Source organism: Diospyros lotus, chromosome 13 (assembly GCF_014633365.1).
Source record: "Diospyros lotus cultivar Yz01 chromosome 13, ASM1463336v1, whole genome shotgun sequence".
Lineage (NCBI taxonomy): Eukaryota > Viridiplantae > Streptophyta > Magnoliopsida > Ericales > Ebenaceae > Diospyros > Diospyros lotus.
Window position 1 is genome coordinate 25,135,680 of NC_068350.1, and position 18,027 is coordinate 25,153,706.

Genomic DNA, 18,027 nt, shown 5'->3' on the forward strand with positions numbered 1-18,027 from the left:
CAGCTAAAAATCAGGCAGAAAAGTCGAATCGTCGTAATTCGTTCACAAAAAGTCAATTGAACACAAAATACACTTTAATTTAGTTATTAGAACAACCTTTTGGTTGTTTAATGTTGAAACAAAAGTACTAGCGATCAAATCGAACAATAGGACGTAAGCGTAATTTCTTCATTTTTCCCGACTTTCGTCGAAAAAAGAAATTTCTTTTTTTTTTTGTCAATTTTCAATGGTGGAATGAAGATAATTTCATATGGTTTTAAGTGTAGTTTTGTTTGGAAGTGTAATTGAAATATTCAAAAGATTAGGGGTTTAACTTGATTTTCGGTACAATTATGAGTAACCGAATGGATTGGAGGGAGTGCTCCGAAATCAAGATATCTAAAAACAATTATATGAAACGAACCAGAATTTCGATACGATTATTATGACATCGAAAAAAATCTGATCGGAAACAGTTTTTTGTGCGGCTAAAAATCAGGCCGAAAACACGAATCGTCGTAATTCGTTCACAAAAAGTCAATTGAACTCAAAATACACTTTAATTTATTTATTAGAACAACCTTTTGGTTCTTTAATGTTGAAACAAAAGTACAAGCGATCAAATCGAACAATAGGACGTAAGCGTATTTTCTTCATTTTTCCCGACTTTGGTCGAAAAAAGAAATTTCTTTTTTTTTTTTTTTTGTCAATTTTCAATGGTGGAATGAAGATAATTTCATATGCTTTTAAGTGTAGTTTTATTTGGAAGTGTAATTGAAATATTCAAAGGATTAGGGGTTTAACTTGATTTTCGGTACAATTATGAGTAACCGAATGGATTGGAGGGAGTGCTCTGAAATCAAGATATCTAAAAACAATTATATGAAACGAACCAAAATTTCGATACGATTATTATGACATCGAAAAAAATCTGATCGGAAACAGTTTTTTGTGCAGCTAAAAATCAGGCCGAAAACACGAATCGTCGTAAGTCGTTCACAAAAAGTCAATTGAACTCAAAATACACTTTAATTTAGTTATTAGAACAACCCTTTGGTTCTTTAATGTTGAAACAAAAGTACAAGCGATCAAATCGAACAATACGACGTAAGCGTATTTTCTTCATTTTTCCCGACTTTGGTCGAAAAAAGAAATTTCTTTTTTTTTTTTTGTCAATTTTCAAAGGTGGAATGAAGATAATTTCATATGCTTTTAAGTGTACTTTTATTTGGAAGTGTAATTGAAATATTCTAAAGATTAGGGGTTTAACTTGATTTTTGGTACAATAATGAGTAACCGAATGGATTGGAGGGAGTGCTCCGAAATCAAGATATCTAAAAACAATTGTTTGAAACGAACCAGAATTTCGATACGATTATTATGACATCGAAAAAAATCTGATCGGAAACAGTTTTTTGTGCGGCTAAAAATCAGGCCGAAAAGACGAATCGTCGTAATTCGTTCACAAAAAGTCAATTGAACTTAAATTACACTTTAATTTAGTTATTAGAACAACCTTTTGATTGTTTAACGTTGAAACAAAAGTACTAGCGATCAAATCGAACAATAGGACGTAAGCGTAATTTCTTCATTTTTCCCGACATTCGTCGAAAAAAGAAATTTCTTTTTTTTTTTGTCAATTTTCAATGGTGGAATGAAGATAATTTCGTATGGTTTTAAGTGTAGTTTTGTTTGGAAGTGTAATTGAAATATTCAAAAGATTAGGGGATTAACTTGATTTTCGGTACAATTATGAGTAACCGAATGGATTGGAGGGAGTGCTCCGAATTCAAGATATCTAAAAACAATTATATGAAACGAACCAGAATTTCGATACGATTATTATGACATCGAAAAAAATCTGATCCGAAACAGTTTTTTGTGCAGCTAAAAATCAGGCAGAAAAGTCGAATCGTCGTAATTCGTTCACAAAAAGTCAATTGAACACAAAATACACTTTAATTTAGTTATTAGAACAACCTTTTGGTTCTTTAATGTTGAAACAAAAGTACTAGCGATCAAATCGAACAATAGGACGTAAGCGTAATTTCTTCATTTTTCCCGACTTTGGTCGAAAAAAGAAATTTCTTTTTTTTTTGGTCAATTTTCAATGGTGGAATGAAGATAATTTCATATGGTTTTAAGTGTAGTTTTATTTGGAAGTGTAATTGAAATATTCAAAAGATTAGGGGTTTAACTTGATTTTCGGTACAATTATGAGTAACCGAATGGATTGGAGGGAGTGCTCCGAAATCAAGATATCTAAAAACAATTATATGAAACGAACCAGAATTTCGATACGATTATTATGACATCGAAAAAAATCTGATCGGAAACAGTTTTTTGTGCGCTAAAAATCAGGCCGAAAACACGAATCGTCGTAATTCGTTCACAAAAAGTCAATTGAACTCAAAATACACTTTAATTTATTTATTAGAACAACCTTTTGGTTCTTTAATGTTGAAACAAAAGTACAAGCGATCAAATCGAACAATAGGACGTAAGCGTATTTTCTTCATTTTTCCCGACTTTGGTCGAAAAAAGAAATTTCTTTTTTTTTTTTTTTTGTTAATTTTCAATGGTGGAATGAAGATAATTTCATATGCTTTTAAGTGTAGTTTTATTTGGAAGTGTAATTGAAATATTCAAAAGATTAGGGGTTTAACTTGATTTTCGGTACAATTATGAGTAACCGAATGGATTGGAGGGAGTGCTCCGAAATCAAGATATCTAAAAACAATTATATGAAACGAACCAGAATTTCGATACGATTATTATGACATCGAAAAAAATCTGATCGGAAACAGTTTTTTGTGCAGCTAAAAATCAGGCCGAAAACACGAATCGTCGTAAGTCGTTCACAAAAAGTCAATTGAACTCAAAATACACTTTAATTTAGTTATTAGAACAACCCTTTGGTTCTTTAATGTTGAAACAAAAGTACTAGCGATCAAATCGAACAATACGACGTAAGCGTAATTTCTTCATTTTTCCCGACTTTGGTCGAAAAAAGAAATTTCTTTTTTTTTTTTTGTCAATTTTCAAAGGTGGAATGAAGATAATTTCATATGCTTTTAAGTGTACTTTTATTTGGAAGTGTAATTGAAATATTCAAAAGATTAGGGGTTTAACTTGATTTTCGGTACAATAATGAGTAACCGAATGGATTGGAGGGAGTGCTCCGAAATCAAGATATCTAAAAACAATTATATGAAACGAACCAGAATTTCGATACGATTATTATGACATCGAAAAAAATCTGATCGGAAACAGTTTTTTGTGCAGCTAAAAATCAGGCCGAAAAGACGAATCGTCGTAATTCGTTCACAAAAAGTCAATTGAACTCAAAATACACTTTAATTTAGTTATTAGAACAACCTTTTGATTGTTTAACGTTGAAACAAAAGTACTAGCGATCAAATCGAACAATAGGACGTAAGCGTAATTTCTTCATTTTTCCCGACTTTCGTCGAAAAAAGAAATTTCTTTTTTTTTTTGTCAATTTTCAATGGTGGAATGAAGATAATTTCATATGGTTTTAAGTGTAGTTTTGTTTGGAAGTGTAATTGAAATATTCAAAAGATTAGGGGATTAACTTGATTTTCGGTACAATTATGAGTAACCGAATGGATTGGAGGGAGTGCTCCGAAATCAAGATATCTAAAAACAATTATATGAAACGAACCAGAATTTCGATACGATTATTATGACATCGAAAAAAATCTGATCAGAAACAGTTTTTTGTGCAGCTAAAAATCAGGCAGAAAAGTCGAATCGTCGTAATTCGTTCACAAAAAGTCAATTGAACACAAAATACACTTTAATTTAGTTATTAGAACAACCTTTTGGTTCTTTAATGTTGAAACAAAAGTACTAGCGATCAAATCGAACAATAGGACGTAAGCGTAATTTCTTCATTTTTCCCGACTTTGGTCGAAAAAAGAAATTTCTTTTTTTTTGGTCAATTTTCAATGGTGGAATGAAGATAATTTCATATGGTTTTAAGTGTAGTTTTATTTGGAAGTGTAATTGAAATATTCAAAAGATTAGGGGTTTAACTTGATTTTCGGTACAATTATGAGTAACCGAATGGATTGGAGGGAGTGCTCCGAAATCAAGATATCTAAAAACAATTATATGAAACGAACCAGAATTTCGATACGATTATTATGACATCGAAAAAAATCTGATCGGAAACAGTTTTTTGTGCAGCTAAAAATCAGGCCGAAAACACGAATCGTCGTAATTCGTTCACAAAAAGTCAATTGAACTCAAAATACACTTTAATTTATTTATTAGAACAACCTTTTGGTTCTTTAATGTTGAAACAAAAGTACAAGCGATCAAATCGAACAATAGGACGTAAGCGTATTTTCTTCATTTTTCCCGACTTTGGTCGAAAAAAGAAATTTCTTTTTTTTTTTTTTTTGTTAATTTTCAATGGTGGAATGAAGATAATTTCATATGCTTTTAAGTGTAGTTTTATTTGGAAGTGTAATTGAAATATTCAAAAGATTAGGGGTTTAACTTGATTTTCGGTACAATTATGAGTAACCGAATGGATTGGAGGGAGTGCTCCGAAATCAAGATATCTAAAAACAATTATATGAAACGAACCAGAATTTCGATACGATTATTATGACATCGAAAAAAATCTGATCGGAAACAGTTTTTTGTGCAGCTAAAAATCAGGCCGAAAACACGAATCGTCGTAAGTCGTTCACAAAAAGTCAATTGAACTCAAAATACACTTTAATTTAGTTATTAGAACAACCTTTTGGTTCTTTAATGTTGAAACAAAAGTACAAGCGATCAAATCGAACAATACGACGTAAGCGTATTTTCTTCATTTTTCCCGACTTTGGTCGAAAAAAGAAATTTCTTTTTTTTTTTTTTGTCAATTTTCAATGGTGGAATGAAGATAATTTCATATGCTTTTAAGTGTACTTTTATTTGGAAGTGTAATTGAAATATTCTAAAGATTAGGGGTTTAACTTGATTTTCGGTACAATAATGAGTAACCGAATGGATTGGAGGGAGTGCTCCGAGATCAAGATATCTAAAAACAATTATATGAAACGAACCAGAATTTCGATACGATTATTATGACATCGAAAAAAATCTGATCGGAAACAGTTTTTGTGCAGATAAAAATCAGGCCGAAAAGACGAATCGTTGTAATTCGTTCACAAAAAGTCAATTGAACTTAAAATACACTTTAATTTAGTTATTAGAACAACCTTTTGATTGTTTAACGTTGAAACAAAAGTACTAGCGATCAAATCGAACAATAGGACGTAAGCGTAATTTCTTCATTTTTCCCGACTTTGGTCGAAAAAAGAAATTTCTTTTTTTTTTGGTCAATTTTCAATGGTGGAATGAAGATAATTTCATATGGTTTTAAGTGTAGTTTTGTTTGAAAGTGTAATTGAAATATTCAAAAGATTAGGGGATTAACTTGATTTTCGGTACAATTATGAGTAACCGAATGGATTGGAGGGAGTGCTCCGAAATCAAGATATCTAAAAACAATTATATGAAACGAACCAGAATTTCGATACGATTATTATGACATCGAAAAAAATCTGATCGGAAACAGTTTTTTGTGCAGCTAAAAATCAGGCAGAAAAGTCGAATCGTCGTAATTCGTTCACAAAAAGTCAATTGAACACAAAATACACTTTAATTTAGTTATTAGAACAACCTTTTGGTTCTTTAATGTTGAAACAAAAGTACAAGCGATCAAATCGAACAATAGGACGTAAGCGTATTTTCTTCATTTTTCCCGACTTTGGTCGAAAAAAGAAATTTCTTTTTTTTTTTTTTTTGTCAATTTTCAATGGTGGAATGAAGATAATTTCATATGCTTTTAAGTGTAGTTTTATTTGGAAGTGTAATTGAAATATTCAAAAGATTAGGGGTTTAACTTGATTTTCGGTACAATTATGAGTAACCGAATGGATTGGAGGGAGTGCTCTGAAATCAAGATATCTAAAAACAATTATATGAAACGAACCAAAATTTCGATACGATTATTATGACATCGAAAAAAATCTGATCGGAAACAGTTTTTTGTGCAGCTAAAAATCAGGCCGAAAACACGAATCGTCGTAAGTCGTTCACAAAAAGTCAATTGAACTCAAAATACACTTTAATTTAGTTATTAGAACAACCCTTTGGTTTTTTAATGTTGAAACAAAAGTACAAGCGATCAAATCGAACAATACGACGTAAGCGTATTTTCTTCATTTTTCCCGACTTTGGTCGAAAAAAGAAATTTCTTTTTTTTTTTTTGTCAATTTTCAAAGGTGGAATGAAGATAATTTCATATGGTTTTAAGTGTACTTTTATTTGGAAGTGTAATTGAAATATTCTAAAGATTAGGGGTTTAACTTGATTTTCGGTACAATAATGAGTAACCGAATGGATTGGAGGGAGTGCTCCGAAATCAAGATATCTAAAAACAATTGTTTGAAACGAACCAGAATTTCGATACGATTATTATGACATCGAAAAAAATCTGATCGGAAACAGTTTTTTGTGCGGCTAAAAATCAGGCCGAAAAGACGAATCGTCGTAATTCGTTCACAAAAAGTCAATTGAACTTAAATTACACTTTAATTTAGTTATTAGAACAACCTTTTGATTGTTTAACGTTGAAACAAAAGTACTAGCGATCAAATCGAACAATAGGACGTAAGCGTAATTTCTTCATTTTTCCCGACATTCGTCGAAAAAAGAAATTTCTTTTTTTTTTTGTCAATTTTCAATGGTGGAATGAAGATAATTTCGTATGGTTTTAAGTGTAGTTTTGTTTGGAAGTGTAATTGAAATATTCAAAAGATTAGGGGATTAACTTGATTTTCGGTACAATTATGAGTAACCGAATGGATTGGAGGGAGTGCTCCGAAATCAAGATATCTAAAAACAATTATATGAAACGAACCAGAATTTCGATACGATTATTATGACATCGAAAAAAATCTGATCCGAAACAGTTTTTTGTGCAGCTAAAAATCAGGCAGAAAAGTCGAATCGTCGTAATTCGTTCACAAAAAGTCAATTGAACACAAAATACACTTTAATTTAGTTATTAGAACAACCTTTTGGTTCTTTAATGTTGAAACAAAAGTACTAGCGATCAAATCGAACAATAGGACGTAAGCGTAATTTCTTCATTTTTCCCGACTTTGGTCGAAAAAAGAAATTTCTTTTTTTTTGGTCAATTTTCAATGGTGGAATGAAGATAATTTCATATGGTTTTAAGTGTAGTTTTATTTGGAAGTGTAATTGAAATATTCAAAAGATTAGGGGTTTAACTTGATTTTCGGTACAATTATGAGTAACCGAATGGATTGGAGGGAGTGCTCCGAAATCAAGATATCTAAAAACAATTATATGAAACGAACCAGAATTTCGATACGATTATTATGACATCGAAAAAAATCTGAACGGAAACAGTTTTTTGTGCAGCTAAAAATCAGGACGAAAAGACGAATCGTCGTAATTCGTTCACAAAAAGTCAATTGAACTCAAAATACACTTTAATTTAGTTATTAGAACAACCTTTTGATTGTTTAATGTTGAAACAAAAGTACTAGCGATCAAATCGAACAATAGGACGTAAGCGTAATTTCTTCATTTTTCCCGACATTCGTCGAAAAAAGAAATTTCTTTTTTTTTTGGTCAATTTCCAATGGTGGAATGAAGATAATTTCATATGGTTTTAAGTGTAGTTTTGTTTGGAAGTGTAATTGAAATATTCAAAAGATTAGGGGTTTAACTTGATTTTCGGTACAATTATGAGTAACCGAATGGATTGGAGGGAGTGCTCCGAAATCAAGATATCTAAAAACAATTATATGAAACGAACCAGAATTTCGATACGATTATTATGACATCGAAAAATATCTGATCGGAAACAGTTTTTTGTGCGGCTAAAAATCAGGCCGAAAACACGAATCGTCGTAATTCGTTCACAAAAAGTCAATTGAACTCAAAATACACTTTAATTTATTTATTAGAACAACCTTTTGGTTCTTTAATGTTGAAACAAAAGTACAAGCGATCAAATCGAACAATAGGACGTAAGCGTATTTTCTTCATTTTTCCCGACTTTGGTCGAAAAAAGAAATTTCTTTTTTTTTTTTTTTTGTTAATTTTCAATGGTGGAATGAAGATAATTTCATATGCTTTTAAGTGTAGTTTTATTTGGAAGTGTAATTGAAATATTCAAAAGATTAGGGGTTTAACTTGATTTTCGGTACAATTATGAGTAACCGAATGGATTGGAGGGAGTGCTCCGAAATCAAGATATCTAAAAACAATTATATGAAACGAACCAGAATTTCGATACGATTATTATGACATCGAAAAAAATCTGATCGGAAACAGTTTTTTGTGCAGCTAAAAATCAGGCCGAAAACACGAATCGTCGTAAGTCGTTCACAAAAAGTCAATTGAACTCAAAATACACTTTAATTTAGTTATTAGAACAACCTTTTGGTTCTTTAATGTTGAAACAAAAGTACAAGCGATCAAATCGAACAATACGACGTAAGCGTATTTTCTTCATTTTTCCCGACTTTGGTCGAAAAAAGAAATTTCTTTTTTTTTTTTTTGTCAATTTTCAATGGTGGAATGAAGATAATTTCATATGCTTTTAAGTGTACTTTTATTTGGAAGTGTAATTGAAATATTCTAAAGATTAGGGGTTTAACTTGATTTTCGGTACAATAATGAGTAACCGAATGGATTGGAGGGAGTGCTCCGAGATCAAGATATCTAAAAACAATTATATGAAACGAACCAGAATTTCGATACGATTATTATGACATCGAAAAAAATCTGATCGGAAACAGTTTTTTGTGCAGCTAAAAATCAGGCCGAAAAGACGAATCGTTGTAATTCGTTCACAAAAAGTCAATTGAACTCAAAATACACTTTAATTTAGTTATTAGAACAACCTTTTGATTGTTTAACGTTGAAACAAAAGTACTAGCGATCAAATCGAACAATAGGACGTAAGCGTAATTTCTTCATTTTTCCCGACTTTGGTCGAAAAAAGAAATTTCTTTTTTTTTGGTCAATTTTCAATGGTGGAATGAAGATAATTTCATATGGTTTTTAAGTGTAGTTTTGTTTGGAAGTGTAATTGAAATATTCAAAAGATTAGGGGATTAACTTGATTTTCGGTACAATTATGAGTAACCGAATGGATTGGAGGGAGTGCTCCGAAATCAAGATATCTAAAAACAATTATATGAAACGAACCAGAATTTCGATACGATTATTATGACATCGAAAAAAATCTGATCCGAAACAGTTTTTTGTGCAGCTAAAAATCAGGCAGAAAAGTCGAATCGTCGTAATTCGTTCACAAAAAGTCAATTGAACACAAAATACACTTTAATTTAGTTTTTAGAACAACCTTTTGGTTCTTTAATGTTGAAACAAAAGTACTAGCGATCAAATCGAACAATAGGACGTAAGCGTAATTTCTTCATTTTTCCCGACTTTGGTCGAAAAAAGAAATTTCTTTTTTTTTTTGTTAATTTTCAATGGTGGAATGAAAATAATTTCATATGGTTTTAAGTGTAGTTTTATTTGGAAGTGTAATTGAAATATTCAAAAGATTAGGGGATTAACTTGATTTTCGGTACAATTATGAGTAACCGAATGGATTGGAGGGAGTGCTCCGAAATCAAGATATCTAAAAACAATTATATGAAACGAACCAGAATTTCGATACGATTATTATGACATCGAAAAAAATCTGATCCGAAACAGTTTTTTGTGCAGCTAAAAATCAGGCAGAAAAGTCGAATCGTCGTAATTCGTTCACAAAAAGTCAATTGAACACAAAATACACTTTAATTTAGTTATTAGAACAACCTTTTGGTTCTTTAATGTTGAAACAAAAGTACTAGCGATCAAATCGAACAATAGGACGTAAGCGTAATTTCTTCATTTTTCCCGACTTTGGTCGAAAAAAGAAATTTCTTTTTTTTTTTGTTAATTTTCAATGGTGGAATGAAAATAATTTCATATGGTTTTAAGTGTAGTTTTATTTGGAAGTGTAATTGAAATATTCAAAAGATTAGGGGATTAACTTGATTTTCGGTACAATTATGAGTAACCGAATGGATTGGAGGGAGTGCTCCGAAATCAAGATATCTAAAAACAATTATATGAAACGAACCAGAATTTCGATACGATTATTATGACATCGAAAAAAATCTGATCAGAAACAGTTTTTTGTGCAGCTAAAAATCAGGCAGAAAAGTCGAATCGTCGTAATTCGTTCACAAAAAGTCAATTGAACACAAAATACACTTTAATTTAGTTTTTAGAACAACCTTTTGGTTCTTTAATGTTGAAACAAAAGTACAAGCGATCAAATCGAACAATAGGACGTAAGCGTATTTTCTTCATTTTTCCCGACTTTGGTCGAAAAAAGAAATTTCTTTTTTTTTTTTTTTTGTTAATTTTCAATGGTGGAATGAAGATAATTTCATATGCTTTTAAGTGTAGTTTTATTTGGAAGTGTAATTGAAATATTCAAAAGATTAGGGGTTTAACTTGATTTTCGGTACAATTATGAGTAACCGAATGGATTGGAGGGAGTGCTCCGAAATCAAGATATCTAAAAACAATTATATGAAACGAACCAGAATTTCGATACGATTATTATGACTTCGAAAAAAATCTGATCAGAAACAGTTTTTTGTGCAGCTAAAAATCAGGACGAAAAGACGAATCGTCGTAATTCGTTCACAAAAAGTCAATTGAACTCAAAATACACTTTAATTTAGTTATTAGAACAACCTTTTGATTGTTTAATGTTGAAACAAAAGTACTAGCGATCAAATCGAACAATAGGACGTAAGCGTAATTTCTTCATTTTTCCCGACATTCGTCGAAAAAAGAAATTTCTTTTTTTTTTTTGTCAATTTTCAATGGTGGAATGAAGATAATTTCGTATGGTTTTAAGTGTAGTTTTGTTTGGAAGAGTAATTGAAATATTCAAAAGATTAGGGGATTAACTTGATTTTCGGTACAATTATGAGTAACCGAATGGATTGGAGGGAGTGCTCCGAAATCAAGATATCTAAAAACAATTATATGAAACGAACCAGAATTTCGATACGATTATTATGACATCGAAAAAAATCTGATCCGAAACAGTTTTTTGTGCAGCTAAAAATCAGGCAGAAAAGTCGAATCGTCGTAATTCGTTCACAAAAAGTTAATTGAACACAAAATACACTTTAATTTAGTTATTAGAACAACCTTTTGGTTCTTTAATGTTGAAACAAAAGTACTAGCGATCAAATCGAACAATAGGACGTAAGCGTAATTTCTTCATTTTTCCCGACTTTGGTCGAAAAAAGAAATTTCTTTTTTTTTTGGTCAATTTTCAATGGTGGAATGAAGATAATTTCATATGGTTTTTAAGTGTAGTTTTGTTTGGAAGTGTAATTGAAATATTCAAAAGATTAGGGGATTAACTTGATTTTCGGTACAATTATGAGTAACCGAATGGATTGGAGGGAGTGCTCCGAAATCAAGATATCTAAAAACAATTATATGAAAAGAACCAGAATTTCGATACGATTATTATGACATCGAAAAAAATCTGATCCGAAACAGTTTTTTGTGCAGCTAAAAATCAGGCAGAAAAGTCGAATCGTCGTAATTCGTTCACAAAAAGTCAATTGAACACAAAATACACTTTAATTTAGTTATTAGAACAACCTTTTGGTTCTTTAATGTTGAAACAAAAGTACTAGCGATCAAATCGAACAATAGGACGTAAGCGTAATTTCTTCATTTTTCCCGACTTTGGTCGAAAAAAGAAATTTCTTTTTTTTTGGTCAATTTTCAATGGTGGAATGAAGATAATTTCATATGGTTTTAAGTGTAGTTTTATTTGGAAGTGTAATTGAAATATTCAAAAGATTAGGGGTTTAACTTGATTTTCGGTACAATTATGAGTAACCGAATGGATTGGAGGGAGTGCTCCGAAATCAAGATATCTAAAAACAATTATATGAAACGAACCAGAATTTCGATACGATTATTATGACATCGAAAAAAATCTGAACGGAAACAGTTTTTTGTGCAGCTAAAAATCAGGACGAAAAGACGAATCGTCGTAATTCGTTCACAAAAAGTCAATTGAACTCAAAATACACTTTAATTTAGTTATTAGAACAACCTTTTGATTGTTTAATGTTGAAACAAAAGTACTAGCGATCAAATCGAACAATAGGACGTAAGCGTAATTTCTTCATTTTTCCCGACATTCGTCGAAAAAAGAAATTTCTTTTTTTTTTGGTCAATTTCCAATGGTGGAATGAAGATAATTTCATATGGTTTTAAGTGTAGTTTTGTTTGGAAGTGTAATTGAAATATTCAAAAGATTAGGGGTTTAACTTGATTTTCGGTACAATTATGAGTAACCGAATGGATTGGAGGGAGTGCTCCGAAATCAAGATATCTAAAAACAATTATATGAAACGAACCAGAATTTCGATACGATTATTATGACATCGAAAAAAATCTGATCGGAAACAGTTTTTTGTGCTGCTAAAAATCAGGCCGAAAACACGAATCGTCGTAATTCGTTCACAAAAAGTCAATTGAACTCAAAATACACTTTAATTTAGTTATTAGAACAACCTTTTGGTTCTTTAATGTTGAAACAAAAGTACAAGCGATCAAATCGAACAATAGGACGTAAGCGTATTTTCTTCATTTTTCCCGACTTTGGTCGAAAAAAGAAATTTCTTTTTTTTTTTTTTTTGTTAATTTTCAATGGTGGAATGAAGATAATTTCATATGCTTTTAAGTGTAGTTTTATTTGGAAGTGTAATTGAAATATTCAAAAGATTAGGGGTTTAACTTGATTTTCGGTACAATTATGAGTAACCGAATGGATTGGAGGGAGTGCTCCGAAATCAAGATATCTAAAAACAATTATATGAAACGAACCAGAATTTCGATACGATTATTATGACATCGAAAAAAATCTGATCGGAAACAGTTTTTTGTGCAGCTAAAAATCAGGCCGAAAACACGAATCGTCGTAAGTCGTTCACAAAAAGTCAATTGAACTCAAAATACACTTTAATTTAGTTATTAGAACAACCTTTTGGTTCTTTAATGTTGAAACAAAAGTACAAGCGATCAAATCGAACAATACGACGTAAGCGTATTTTCTTCATTTTTCCCGACTTTGGTCGAAAAAAGAAATTTCTTTTTTTTTTTTTTGTCAATTTTCAATGGTGGAATGAAGATAATTTCATATGCTTTTAAGTGTACTTTTATTTGGAAGTGTAATTGAAATATTCTAAAGATTAGGGGTTTAACTTGATTTTCGGTACAATAATGAGTAACCGAATGGATTGGAGGGAGTGCTCCGAGATCAAGATATCTAAAAACAATTATATGAAACGAACCAGAATTTCGATACGATTATTATGACATCGAAAAAAATCTGATCGGAAACAGTTTTTTGTGCAGATAAAAATCAGGCCGAAAAGACGAATCGTTGTAATTCGTTCACAAAAAGTCAATTGAACTTAAAATACACTTTAATTTAGTTATTAGAACAACCTTTTGATTGTTTAACGTTGAAACAAAAGTACTAGCGATCAAATCGAACAATAGGACGTAAGCTTAATTTCTTCATTTTTCCCGACTTTGGTCGAAAAAAGAAATTTCTTTTTTTTTTTTTTTTGTTAATTTTCAATGGTGGAATGAAGATAATTTCATATGCTTTTAAGTGTAGTTTTATTTGGAAGTGTAATTGAAATATTCAAAAGATTAGGGGTTTAACTTGATTTTCGGTACAATTATGAGTAACCGAATGGATTGGAGGGAGTGCTCCGAAATCAAGATATCTAAAAACAATTATATGAAACGAACCAGAATTTCGATACGATTATTATGACATCGAAAAAAATCTGATCGGAAACAGTTTTTTGTGCAGCTAAAAATCAGGCCGAAAAGACGAATCGTTGTAATTCGTTCACAAAAAGTCAATTGAACTTAAAATACACTTTAATTTAGTTATTAGAACAACCTTTTGATTGTTTAACGTTGAAACAAAAGTACTAGCGATCAAATCGAACAATAGGACGTAAGCGTAATTTCTTCATATTTCCCGACATTCGTCGAAAAAAGAAATTTCTTTTTTTTTTTGTTAATTTTCAATGGTGGAATGAAGATAATTTCGTATGGTTTTAAGTGTAGTTTTATTTGGAAGTGTAATTGAAATATTCAAAAGATTAGGGGATTAACTTGATTTTCGGTACAATTATGAGTAACCGAATGGATTGGAGGGAGTGCTCCGAAATCAAGATATCTAAAAACAATTATATGAAACGAACCAGAATTTCGATACGATTATTATGACTTCGAAAAAAATCTGATCAGAAACAGTTTTTTGTGCAGCTAAAAATCAGGACGAAAAGACGAATCGTCGTAATTCGTTCACAAAAAGTCAATTGAACTCAAAATACACTTTAATTTAGTTATTAGAACAACCTTTTGATTGTTTAATGTTGAAACAAAAGTACTAGCGATCAAATCGAACAATAGGACGTAAGCGTAATTTCTTCATTTTTCCCGACATTCGTCGAAAAAAGAAATTTCTTTTTTTTTTTGTCAATTTTCAATGGTGGAATGAAGATAATTTCGTATGGTTTTAAGTGTAGTTTTGTTTGGAAGTGTAATTGAAATATTCAAAAGATTAGGGGTTTAACTTGATTTTCGGTACAATTATGAGTAACCGAATGGATTGGAGGGAGTGCTCCGAAATCAAGATATCTAAAAACAATTATATGAAACGAACCAGAATTTCGATAAGATTTTTATGACATCGAAAAAAATCTGATCGGAAACAGTTTTTTGTGCAGCTAAAAATCAGGCCGAAAACACGAATCGTCGTAAGTCGTTCACAAAAAGTCAATTGAACTCAAAATACACTTTAATTTAGTTATTAGAACAACCTTTTGGTTCTTTAATGTTGAAACAAAAGTACAAGCGATCAAATCGAACAATACGACGTAAGCGTATTTTCTTCATTTTTCCCGACTTTGGTCGAAAAAAGAAATTTCTTTTTTTTTTTTTGTCAATTTTCAATGGTGGAATGAAGATAATTTCATATGCTTTTAAGTGTACTTTTATTTGGAAGTGTAATTGAAATATTCTAAAGATTAGGGGTTTAACTTGATTTTCGGTACAATAATGAGTAACCGAATGGATTGGAGGGAGTGCTCCGAGATCAAGATATCTAAAAACAATTATATGAAACGAACCAGAATTTCGATACGATTATTATGACATCGAAAAAAATCTGATCGGAAACAGTTTTTTGTGCAGCTAAAAATCAGGCCGAAAAGACGAATCGTTGTAATTCGTTCACAAAAAGTCAATTGAACTTAAAATACACTTTAATTTAGTTATTAGAACAACCTTTTGATTGTTTAACGTTGAAACAAAAGTACTAGCGATCAAATCGAACAATAGGACGTAAGCGTAATTTCTTCATATTTCCCGACATTCGTCGAAAAAAGAAATTTCTTTTTTTTTTTGTTAATTTTCAATGGTGGAATGAAGATAATTTCGTATGGTTTTAAGTGTAGTTTTATTTGGAAGTGTAATTGAAATATTCAAAAGATTAGGGGATTAACTTGATTTTCGGTACAATTATGAGTAACCGAATGGATTGGAGGGAGTGCTCCGAAATCAAGATATCTAAAAACAATTATATGAAACGAACCAGAATTTCGATACGATTATTATGACTTCGAAAAAAATCTGATCAGAAACAGTTTTTTGTGCAGCTAAAAATCAGGACGAAAAGACGAATCGTCGTAATTCGTTCACAAAAAGTCAATTGAACTCAAAATACACTTTAATTTAGTTATTAGAACAACCTTTTGATTGTTTAATGTTGAAACAAAAGTACTAGCGATCAAATCGAACAATAGGACGTAAGCGTAATTTCTTCATTTTTCCCGACATTCGTCGAAAAAAGAAATTTCTTTTTTTTTTTGTCAATTTTCAATGGTGGAATGAAGATAATTTCGTATGGTTTTAAGTGTAGTTTTGTTTGGAAGTGTAATTGAAATATTCAAAAGATTAGGGGTTTAACTTGATTTTCGGTACAATTATGAGTAACCGAATGGATTGGAGGGAGTGCTCCGAAATCAAGATATCTAAAAACAATTATATGAAACGAACCAGAATTTCGATAAGATTTTTATGACATCGAAAAAAATCTGATCGGAAACAGTTTTTTGTGCAGCTAAAAATCAGGCCGAAAACACGAATCGTCGTAAGTCGTTCACAAAAAGTCAATTGAACTCAAAATACACTTTAATTTAGTTATTAGAACAACCTTTTGGTTCTTTAATGTTGAAACAAAAGTACAAGCGATCAAATCGAACAATACGACGTAAGCGTATTTTCTTCATTTTTCCCGACTTTGGTCGAAAAAAGAAATTTCTTTTTTTTTTTTTGTCAATTTTCAATGGTGGAATGAAGATAATTTCATATGCTTTTAAGTGTACTTTTATTTGGAAGTGTAATTGAAATATTCTAAAGATTAGGGGTTTAACTTGATTTTCGGTACAATAATGAGTAACCGAATGGATTGGAGGGAGTGCTCCGAGATCAAGATATCTAAAAACAATTATATGAAACGAACCAGAATTTCGATACGATTATTATGACATCGAAAAAAATCTGATCGGAAACAGTTTTTTGTGCAGCTAAAAATCAGGCCGAAAAGACGAATCGTTGTAATTCGTTCACAAAAAGTCAATTGAACTTAAAATACACTTTAATTTAGTTATTAGAACAACCTTTTGATTGTTTAACGTTGAAACAAAAGTACTAGCGATCAAATCGAACAATAGGACGTAAGCGTAATTTCTTCATATTTCCCGACATTCGTCGAAAAAAGAAATTTCTTTTTTTTTTTGTTAATTTTCAATGGTGGAATGAAGATAATTTCGTATGGTTTTAAGTGTAGTTTTATTTGGAAGTGTAATTGAAATATTCAAAAGATTAGGGGATTAACTTGATTTTCGGTACAATTATGAGTAACCGAATGGATTGGAGGGAGTGCTCCGAAATCAAGATATCTAAAAACAATTATATGAAACGAACCAGAATTTCGATACGATTATTATGACTTCGAAAAAAATCTGATCAGAAACAGTTTTTTGTGCAGCTAAAAATCAGGACGAAAAGACGAATCGTCGTAATTCGTTCACAAAAAGTCAATTGAACTCAAAATACACTTTAATTTAGTTATTAGAACAACCTTTTGATTGTTTAATGTTGAAACAAAAGTACTAGCGATCAAATCGAACAATAGGACGTAAGCGTAATTTCTTCATTTTTCCCGACATTCGTCGAAAAAAGAAATTTCTTTTTTTTTTTGTCAATTTTCAATGGTGGAATGAAGATAATTTCGTATGGTTTTAAGTGTAGTTTTGTTTGGAAGTGTAATTGAAATATTCAAAAGATTAGGGGTTTAACTTGATTTTCGGTACAATTATGAGTAACCGAATGGATTGGAGGGAGTGCTCCGAAATCAAGATATCTAAAAACAATTATATGAAACGAACCAGAATTTCGATAAGATTTTTATGACATCGAAAAAAATCTGATCGGAAACAGTTTTTTGTGCAGCTAAAAATCAGGCCGAAAACACGAATCGTCGTAAGTCGTTCACAAAAAGTCAATTGAACTCAAAATACACTTTAATTTAGTTATTAGAACAACCTTTTGGTTCTTTAATGTTGAAACAAAAGTACAAGCGATCAAATCGAACAATACGACGTAAGCGTATTTTCTTCATTTTTCCCGACTTTGGTCGAAAAAAGAAATTTCTTTTTTTTTTTTTGTCAATTTTCAATGGTGGAATGAAGATAATTTCATATGCTTTTAAGTGTACTTTTATTTGGAAGTGTAATTGAAATATTCTAAAGATTAGGGGTTTAACTTGATTTTCGGTACAATAATGAG

At 30.8% G+C, this 18,027-nt stretch overlaps 1 long non-coding RNA gene across 8 annotated transcripts in view; it reads right to left on the reverse strand.

Annotated features, from left to right (window-relative positions):
* The window catches only part of LOC127788377 (uncharacterized), a 48,257-nt gene that overhangs the window by 24,290 nt on the left and 5,940 nt on the right, over nucleotides 1-18,027 (reverse strand). For 3 of the 8 annotated variants that reach the window (XR_008020345.1, XR_008020342.1, XR_008020344.1), the window contains exons 2-5: nucleotides 11,272-12,663; nucleotides 4,754-7,545; nucleotides 2,892-4,284; nucleotides 1,753-1,959 (exon numbers count right to left, since the gene is read on the reverse strand). This is a non-coding gene — a long non-coding RNA (uncharacterized LOC127788377). Of the gene's footprint in view, nucleotides 1-1,751; nucleotides 1,960-2,891; nucleotides 4,285-4,753; nucleotides 7,546-11,271; nucleotides 14,069-18,027 lie in introns of those variants that run through there. The other 5 variants (XR_008020341.1, XR_008020340.1, XR_008020346.1 and 2 more) reach the window with 4 other exon arrangements.